Here is a 9,361-nt window from a genome sequence, read left to right on the forward strand (position 1 = left end):
TGTTTCTAGATTGAAAACCCCCAACTACACCAAATCCACCAGGCTGAAAATTGTTTCCAGATTGAAAACCTCCAACTACACCAGATCCACCAGACTGAAAATTGTTTCCAGAGGGAAAACTTCCAACTACACCAAATCCACCAGACTGATAACTTTTTCCAGATTGAAAACCTCCACTGTAGGATGAATCATATCGGTGGTAACATTGAGTAGCAGTGTGTCCTAGTTTGCCACATACTTGGCAAATTGGTCTCCTTCTATTATTAAACCTACCTCTGCCTCTGCCAAAATTAGTATGCATAGCAGGTCTATAATTGTTCAAAGAAACTTCATACCGAAGTATAGGCATTTTATTATAAGTGCTAGAAGATCCAGACTGAGTTGATGAGCTCATAGGTACTGGATAAATAGAGTGATGAGTCTGATGCTGCATTAGATTGAGTGAGGGACTAGTATTTTCATGTTTTCCAGAGAAGTTTGTCTGACTAGTAGTTGCTATATTTGCTGACCTATTAGAGAATTCCAACATGTTGAACTTTTCTAATCTAACCTCATACTTTTGCAACAGAAACTTTGCTTCTTGTAAACTCACAGAGTCTGATTTAGACTCAATTCTTGAAGTGAGATTAACAACTGCTGCATCATATTCTGGACCAAGTCCATCAAGAACATACTGAAGAAGATCTTCATCCGATACAATCTGACCACTTGCAGACAAACTTGAGGCTATTTCTTTCATTTTCTTAACATAGCTATCAATACTAAGGTCTTTCTTCTGAGTTGTTTGCAACAAATTTTTTAAGTGAAGTGTTTTAGCCAGAGTCAATCTCAAATTCATGCTCAAGAGCAAACCAAATTTCATGTGAATAGTGACATTTTGACACATAATCAAACATGCTCTTAGAAATTGACGCTAATAACCAGGTAACTAAGAACTTGTCTGTACGTTTCCAACTCACATAGGCTGGATTTATTTCTTCCTTAATTTCACTTTCTTTATCTTTAGGACCATGAATTAACTCAATAACAGTCTGTTTAGCAACAATTATTGGAGAAGGATAAGGTATATTACCAATTAAGTAGTCCTCCAATTTGTGAGCTCCAACAGCGAAAAGAATCTGCGACCTCCAGAATCGATAGTTGTCGCGCATAAGTTTAGGGTTCACGACTTGTAAACTAGATGAAAAAGTTGACGGAACAGTATTAGTTGAGCTGGAGCTGTTCAATATTTTTTCAGAATTGAAGATCATAAAAGGATCGGAACTATCAGCCATTGACGTTAATCAAGGCTCTGATACCATGTGAGTTATATAAAAACAGTGGAGAGTAGAAGAAAGAGCAGTAGAAAGAAAAACGAAGAAAAAATTTATGTGTTCTATTGAATGAGTAAAGTTATCAATACACTGTACATTTTATACCCAAAACTGTTATGAAGAAGAAAGACACGATAAGTGTCTTAGCTGAGCTGCCTAAAGCAACACTCTAACACACAGAAAAACGCTACCGTATCACTTATCCTTAAACGGTGTAGTTTTGTTTTTCAGTCCAACATTTAATAGTCCTAATATTTATGTTTTCACTTTCCACGAAATTTTGTATATATTCATTAACTATTATAGATTAATTTCTATATCCTTTTTCGGTTTGTTTCATGAGACCATTCTTTCATTGCATAGAATGACATATATTAAATAATATTTTTTAATCCACTAAAATATAACAATCTATTTGGAAGTTTCTCTGATATTGAAGACGCTATAAAAGTTAAAATATTAAATAAATTTAATAATAATTAGTTTTCAGTAAATTTAAATTATAGAAGATGCTAATCAAAAAACCATTTTATCACTAATAATTAAGAGTGAAGCACATGTTTCATCTTATAAGTATACGAAATAATTGAAGCAATTCAAGTCACACAACCAACGAACTTCTTAGCTACAACCTAATAAAAAAAAAAAATACCTATAGAATTTAATAGTTAGATATCAAGGATATATTATTTTTGTTTCATAAATTTTGTTTTTACTGTTTAAAAAGGTAATATGTATAGCTCATGAAAGAGAATAATTATGTTTTAAATTTAAATTTCCAAAAATATTTATGATGAATAAGCCAATAAATATTTTTGGATTAATAAGTAATAACCTAATGATTTATCTTGCAGGTGTAACTTTTATGTTATTTTTACCCCCTTTACTAATTTTTGTAGAGGATAAATTATAAAAGTAATAATAAGAGTGGTCTAATAAGAAAATACAAAGGGTGCTGACGGCATAACTCTTGGATAAATATTATTTGTAAGGATATATTTTTAGCTTCCATCATTTTCGTTTTAACTCCCATCTTCTATTTTAAGTAAGGAAATATTTGTAATAAGATATTTTATTTTATTTTTCTTCTTCCATTATTCATCCAAAGCATCACATTTTCTGTCAATAAATAATAAAAATAAATATAGTTAAATTAGAATTTAAATGTTTAAAATAAAATTGAAATTCCTTATTATCATCAAAATTAGTTAATGTTTTTCCTCTCCTACAAGAATCAACATTTGGATCTCATATTTTTCTATTCCCAAATCAAGCATATATGAAAGAAACATTATAATTTTAATGGAAACATTTGGTTTTCTTCATTTTCTTTTCTCTGTCTCTCTCTTAAATCTAAATCTTCTATCATATTTTAGAGTAAAGCTACTACAAAATGCAAACTATTCACTCAATAATGATATGAGCAATGCTATAATTGCAAAACAATTTTTTGTTGCTACTTTTACCACTAAAGCAAAGTTTGTATTATGTTTTGAAGCGCCATCACAGGCTATATGGTTAAGGAGTTTTATTTTTGGGTTTGGAGTTGTTGACTCAATTTCCAAGCCATTGACGATTTATTGCGATAATTTTGCTGCAGCGTTTTTGGCCAAGAACAATAAAAGCGGAAGTCATAGTAAAAATATCAACATCAAGTATTTAGTTATTCGAGAACATGTCAAAGCAAACAAAGTGGTATTGAGCACATTAGTATTAGATTGATGATTGCTCATCCGCAGACAAAAGGTTTACAACCTATTGCTTATAAGGGATATGATGAGCATATGGGACTCAGTTATATTATGTAGTTTTTATGTGACTGAGACACCCTTCATGTTTGTATCACATTTTGTTAATTTGAAAGACTCTATGAATTTCATATTTGTCTTTTCTTATTTAGTTGTATGCATAAAGGTTTGGAAAATAACAATGTATGTTTGAATTTCAATAGTTGACCTTGAATGAGCATTTGGAAGTTCATTCACAAAGTTGGGTACCACGTATGGTTCTCACTCAAAATAGAAAGTTATATTGTAATACGTGGAAGGTAATACTTGCTCTAAAAAGACTTACTGTCACGATTCATGCAATTTAAACTCTTTTGTTTGGGAATAAGGTTATTATATCTATGGAAAATTTTGAGGATGTATCGATATAGAATTGGTACATATTGTTGAATGGGCCAAGTGGGAGAATGTAAGTTATTGTGGCCCATTATTATTATTATTAACTTCCCACATCAGTTATTAGATATTAGTGGTAACTTTCTTATATACAACTTCTTCTTTGATGGATAAGAAGAGATGTAGATTGCATAAAATTTTTACGTAAAAACAAAAGATTACACAGAGGGAAAACATGTCACTAGTCTACAAGAAAGTCTGTGATTCTCTATTGATACATGGAATAAAGTCTTGGATAGACTAGAACTAATCCCAAGTGTCTCCTACAGTATTTGGAAATTGATTGCTATGGCTGGAGGTATGTTCTTGGGCTTCCATTTTTTATTTATTGCTTACAATACTTACAACTGATTCATACAAATAGACAAAAAACAAAGGACATGATAGTCATTTTGCATAAATTTTGTGTAATTTTTGTCTTTTTGTTTAATTCAATTGTAAGCAAAATATTATTGTTATGATATTGCCTAAATTTTAAACTAATAATAATTTTTAATGCGTATAAAATTAATATTTATAGTTTTTTTAAATACTATTTTCGTATCGCTAAATAATCGATGAGACTAATTAATCAAAAAGGTATTGAATAAATATGATTTTCCTTGTAATTTTAATTAGACAACCTGTAAAGCTAAATAATACTTATAGTAAACGTTACCCATGTTTTAATGACGGATGGCACAATTCCTCGGCCATTGATTAAAAAACATGTGCTGCTACCACGTACGTTATTGCTAAGATAACATGCTATCTATGAAATCCTAAGATCTTAAGTTCACAAAAATTCCAAGAAATATATATATATATATATATAAAAAAAAAAACCAGAAATATATGCTGGTGGAAAACAGTAACACTACCACGGAAAGTAAAACTAGGAGCGAATCAAATGCAACTTAGAATATAAATAAATTGATCTAGCTGGATTTAATCAGAGGTATGCATGTTTGGAGAATTGGTAAAATATTCTTTACAAAATCATGTTAGACCATGCATGGAGAACTTTTTAATGAATAAATATTCTGCAAACCTGATCTTTAACGTAAACCAAAATAAATGCTACTATTCTGCATTCCCAGTATTCTAATTGCATTGTTCTCCATGATGTTTAAGAATTATTATTAAATAAACATCATGATACATGAATAATATTTTAAAAATCAATCTATTTGTGTATATAAATGAACCCACATCCCTCTCCTCCTCCTCATCAAGACAGCAACCAAGGCTCAAAGAACTTGAACACAGTAGCATTAATAATTTTTTTGGAGAGAAAAAATGGTTACTGTGGAGGAAGTTTGCAGGGCTCAACGTGCCGAAGGCACTGCCACCGTCATGGCAATTGGAACGGTAAATCCTCCAACTATTTATGAGCAAAGTGCATATCCAAATGCTTACTTTCGTATGACCAATTCTGAGCACTTGACGCTGGTCAAAAACAAAATGCAGCGCATGTGTAAGAAATATTACTCTTCTCTAATTTCATTTTTCTTTAGTTTATGTTGTTCTTAATATTTTTTCTACATAAATTATCTAATTATCCTTTAAGTTTTCGAATAAATATTTGTTCTATTATCTTAGAATTAATGTAATGGTTATTTAAAACCCATTTAATAACCATTAGATCATGTACTTTTCTGTTTTGACAATTTGAAAAATAGAAAATCATTTTATGTAAACAAAAGTTACAAAACGAATGAGAACCAAAGTATATGAAATTTCAAGGGTTTTTATACTTACAAGAGGATACAATATGTTATCAATCCTTTATTTAGATAATCTAATTATGATCCAAGAGATGTTGTTAACATTGGATAAAAGACTTAATTTGAAAGGTACTATTGTTTACATTTATATCTCTCTGTGTCGTGAATATTCCTGAGTTGTTAAAAAAATATTCAAACGAAAAAAATATATATTTAGGACATTTATTTATTTATTTGAGGTGATAGAACAACCAATAAAAAACGTTACACGTATACAACAGAAGAAGTTTTGAAAGAAAACCCAAACATTGCTACGTACAAGGCACCTTCATTGGATACTAGACAAGACATGGCACCAACATTGGTACCAGAGCTAGGGAAGCAAGCTGCAATCAAGGCCATTAAGGAATGGGGCCAACCCAAATAAAAAATCACTCATTTAATTTGTTGCAGCACTATGGGACTATTCATGCCTGGGTATGACTACAAAATTGTCTAGCGCTAAGGGCTTGACCCATCTATTAAACGAGTCATGTTGTATCAACAAGGTTGTAATGGAGGTGGCACTACACTTCGCATAGCTAAAGACCTAGCTGAGAACAGTAAAAATGCACGTGTCTTGATCGTTTGCGTTGAAATAACTATTGCTCGCTTCCATAGCCCTAGCAAATCTGATGTCGATGTTATTGTGAGTCATTCTTTGTTTCCGGATGGCACAGCAGCTCTTATAGTTGTTGCAGATCCAATTCCTAATGTTGAAAAGGTCATATTTGAATTAGTCTCTGCAGCCCCCAACATTAGTGCCTAATTGCCTTGGGGCTATTTGTGGGAGTATTCGTGAGCACGAACTTACCATTCATATTGGAAAGGAAGTTCCTGACATTATTGCAAATCATATTGAGGAGAGACTAATTGAGGTATTCCAGCCTTTAGGTATCTCAGATTCGAATTCAATCTTTTGGGTTGCACATTCTGGTGGACCTGCAATCTTGGATGTAAACTGTAGCAAGCTTCAGCTCAAGCAGCTAAAGATTTCGATTCCAGGATATCAGCACTTTCTGCATTTCTCTCAAACAAACTGCAAGTGGATCAAAATCAGTTGAACAAGTTGACAAGTTGCTGCTGATATTGTTGTGCAAGTTGACAAGTTTGTTACTCATTTGTTATGCAAGTTGATAAGTTGTTATCCATTAGTTATGCAAGTTGACAAGTTGCCATGCAACTTGCATCAACGTAAACAAATCCAATGGTTAGAGTAAAACTTTGTAACATAGAATGTGCGGCTGAGATTCTAGAGAATAGGGACAGCACCTGACTTGCTTTCTTTATAAATTGTAGACATAAAAGACAGATGGTATTCAGAAAAATCAATAGGAAATAAATGCTTCAGTACTAATTCTTTTACTCTCTGTTTCAGAGTCTTTATACTCTGTTTTTTCTTCTTTTTTCTTTAGTATGCTTCTCATGGTATCAGAGCCTTAATTGACAAATGTCAATGGCTGATCCTAAGTCCCCTGCATCAGCTTACATCAACATTGACGGAAAGATCTCAAGCTCGGTATCATCTTTTCCTCTGGCAAATGCCCTACCAAACATCACCGTGAAATAGGAGAGAAGAACTATGCCTACTGGAAATCACAAGTACTCACTGCATTGAAAGCTTACAAACTTGAAGGATTTATTACAGGTGATAAACTATGTCCTCCACCCTACTTAATCTCTCAAAATGATAACTCTAGAAAAACTGTTAACACAGAATACACCATGTGGAAGAAACTAGATCAATTCCTGTTTGGTTGGTTGATATCCTCCATTTTTGAAACAATGTTTAGGCATGTAGCAAATTGTGAAACAAGTTTTGATGTTTGGAAAACTTTAGAAATGCACTTTCTTACTGATTTGAAAGCTAGAATACTACATCTGCGAAATCTTGTACAAACAACCAGAAAAGAAAACTTGAGCATCAACGACTATGTACTGAAAATGAAAGAAGTTGCTGGATCTTTAACTGCCAGTGGAATAGTTGTTAACGATGAAGAATTGCTTATGTATATTCTTGATGGCCTGGGAACCGAATATGACGTGGTTGTAGCAAATTTAACCTCTCGAAGTGGAGATGTTTCTCTTCAAGAAGCGCAGTTCCTATTACACAAGTGTGAGATAAGATTGGGGAAACAACACTCAACGTATATAGGATTTCATGAAGCAGCAGTTTTTCTTGCAAATAAACAGACCATGAACTCTTAGCCACATCAACAAAACTCAAATGCAACAGCTCACCAATCAAACCAACCTATGTATGGACCATTTCAAGGATAGATAGAGTCATAGAATGTCTATTCAAGTGGTCAGGACATGCATCCAACTACTGAAGCTTTGGAAGAGATCATGGCAGAGGTAGAAACTTTTATAAACAAAGAATGATATGCCAACTATGTGGGAAAACTGGACACATGGCACTTCAATGCTATCACAGATTTGATACAAATTTTCAAGGTACTCAGAATCATAGGTATCAATCTGCACCAAAATTTTCTTCTGCACAAGCTTACTTTGCTAATACATACTCTGCACCCCACTATACAAACCAATCTCCTTTGGTTCCCATGAATACTATAAGTAACCAATCTCCAGCACTGAAGTGTCAACCAACTTCTTTCAACTCACAGTAGCAGCACCCTTCAGGATCAGTTACACGTGGTCTTGAAATAGTCTTTGATAACCGCCAGAATGAAAACTTTTCACAAATGGCTTCCCCTCTTATAGTCATGGATCCAAATTGGTTTATTGACTCAGGAGCAACTCACCATATCACTCCTGACCTACAAAATCTATCTCTCAAAAGTCAGTATAATGGTCCAGAAACTTTACAAGTTGGAAATGGACAAAGCTTTGAAATCTCACACACAGGTATGACCACTTTTCCCTCAAATTATCTAAACAAATCCATTTACCTTTGAAACGTACTCCATGTACCTCATGTAACAAAAAATTTACTCAGTATCTCTAAAATTACAAAAGACAATAATGTTGTTGTTGAGTTTTCTGCTGATGGATGTGTTATTAGGACAAGTTGTCACAGAAAACTCTGCTTCAAGGAGTTCTGAATAATGGTCTATACCAACTTACAATACCAACCATTGGGAAGACTGAAAATAAATCAAAAGGTGACTTTTTGCACAGCTTTCTCAAGACACTTCCTTGTCAATCCACCAAAATGGTTCCTCAACCTTCTTTGCATGTTACCTCATGTGCTCCAGCCAAGATTCACTCTGAAAATAACGTCACCAAATTGGCAGAAACTTCTCCAGCTAAACTGAGTGACGATACTATGTTGTTATGGCATAGAGGATTAGGCCATCCTCATGCATTTGTTCTTAAAACCATTGTGAAAGATTTGAATGTAAAGCATCGTGCTGATATAAATAAAACTCACTTTTGTCAAGCTTGTCAGTATGGAAAACTTCATCTCACTGTCCAGCCTTCAACCTCCTCCAAATCTCTTGAACCCTTTGAATTGGTGTTTGCAAATGTTTGGGGACCAGCTCCAATTGTTTTAGCTACTGGTTTTAGATACTATCTACTGTTTGTGGATGATTATACCAGATATACTTGGATTTATCCTCTGAAATTTAAATATGAAGTTTGTGCCACTATCACTCTTTTCCTTAAGCTTATGGAACAACAATTTGATAAGAAAGTTAGAGTTTTTCAATCTGATTGGAGCGATGAATTCAGACCTCCAGCTGCTTATTTTTCTCAACAAGGAATTCACTTCCGTCATCCACGTCCCCATATTCACCATCAAAATGGCAAGGTCGAACGTAAGCACCGCCATGTTACTGAAACTAGACTTACACTTCTGGCTCAAGCCTCCATGCCACTCCGTTACTGGTGGTTTGCTTTTTACACGGTAGTGTATTTGATAAACCGACTACCCTCAGCCACCTTGATGCATAACAACCCTTTTCAAATGCTATTCAATAAAGCTCCTGATTACACAGCACTCAAAACCTTTGGATGTCAATGCTTCCCTTTTATCAGGCCTTATCAAAAACAGAAGTTTTCTTTCCACTCTGAAGCATGCGTGTTTTTGGGTTATAGTTCACATCACAAAGGCTATCTATGTTTAAACAATCATGGCAGAGTTTACACTGCC

General features: G+C 33.6%; 1 pseudogene; it reads left to right on the forward strand.

Annotated features, from left to right (window-relative positions):
- Positions 1-4,774: 4,774 nt before the first annotated feature.
- LOC116134327 overlaps positions 4,775-9,361 on the forward strand; it is a 7,390-nt pseudogene continuing 2,803 nt past the window's right edge.

The sequence above is a fragment of the Pistacia vera genome, unplaced genomic scaffold (genome assembly GCF_008641045.1).
Source record: "Pistacia vera cultivar Batoury unplaced genomic scaffold, PisVer_v2 Contig284, whole genome shotgun sequence".
Classification (NCBI taxonomy): Eukaryota; Viridiplantae; Streptophyta; class Magnoliopsida; order Sapindales; family Anacardiaceae; genus Pistacia; species Pistacia vera.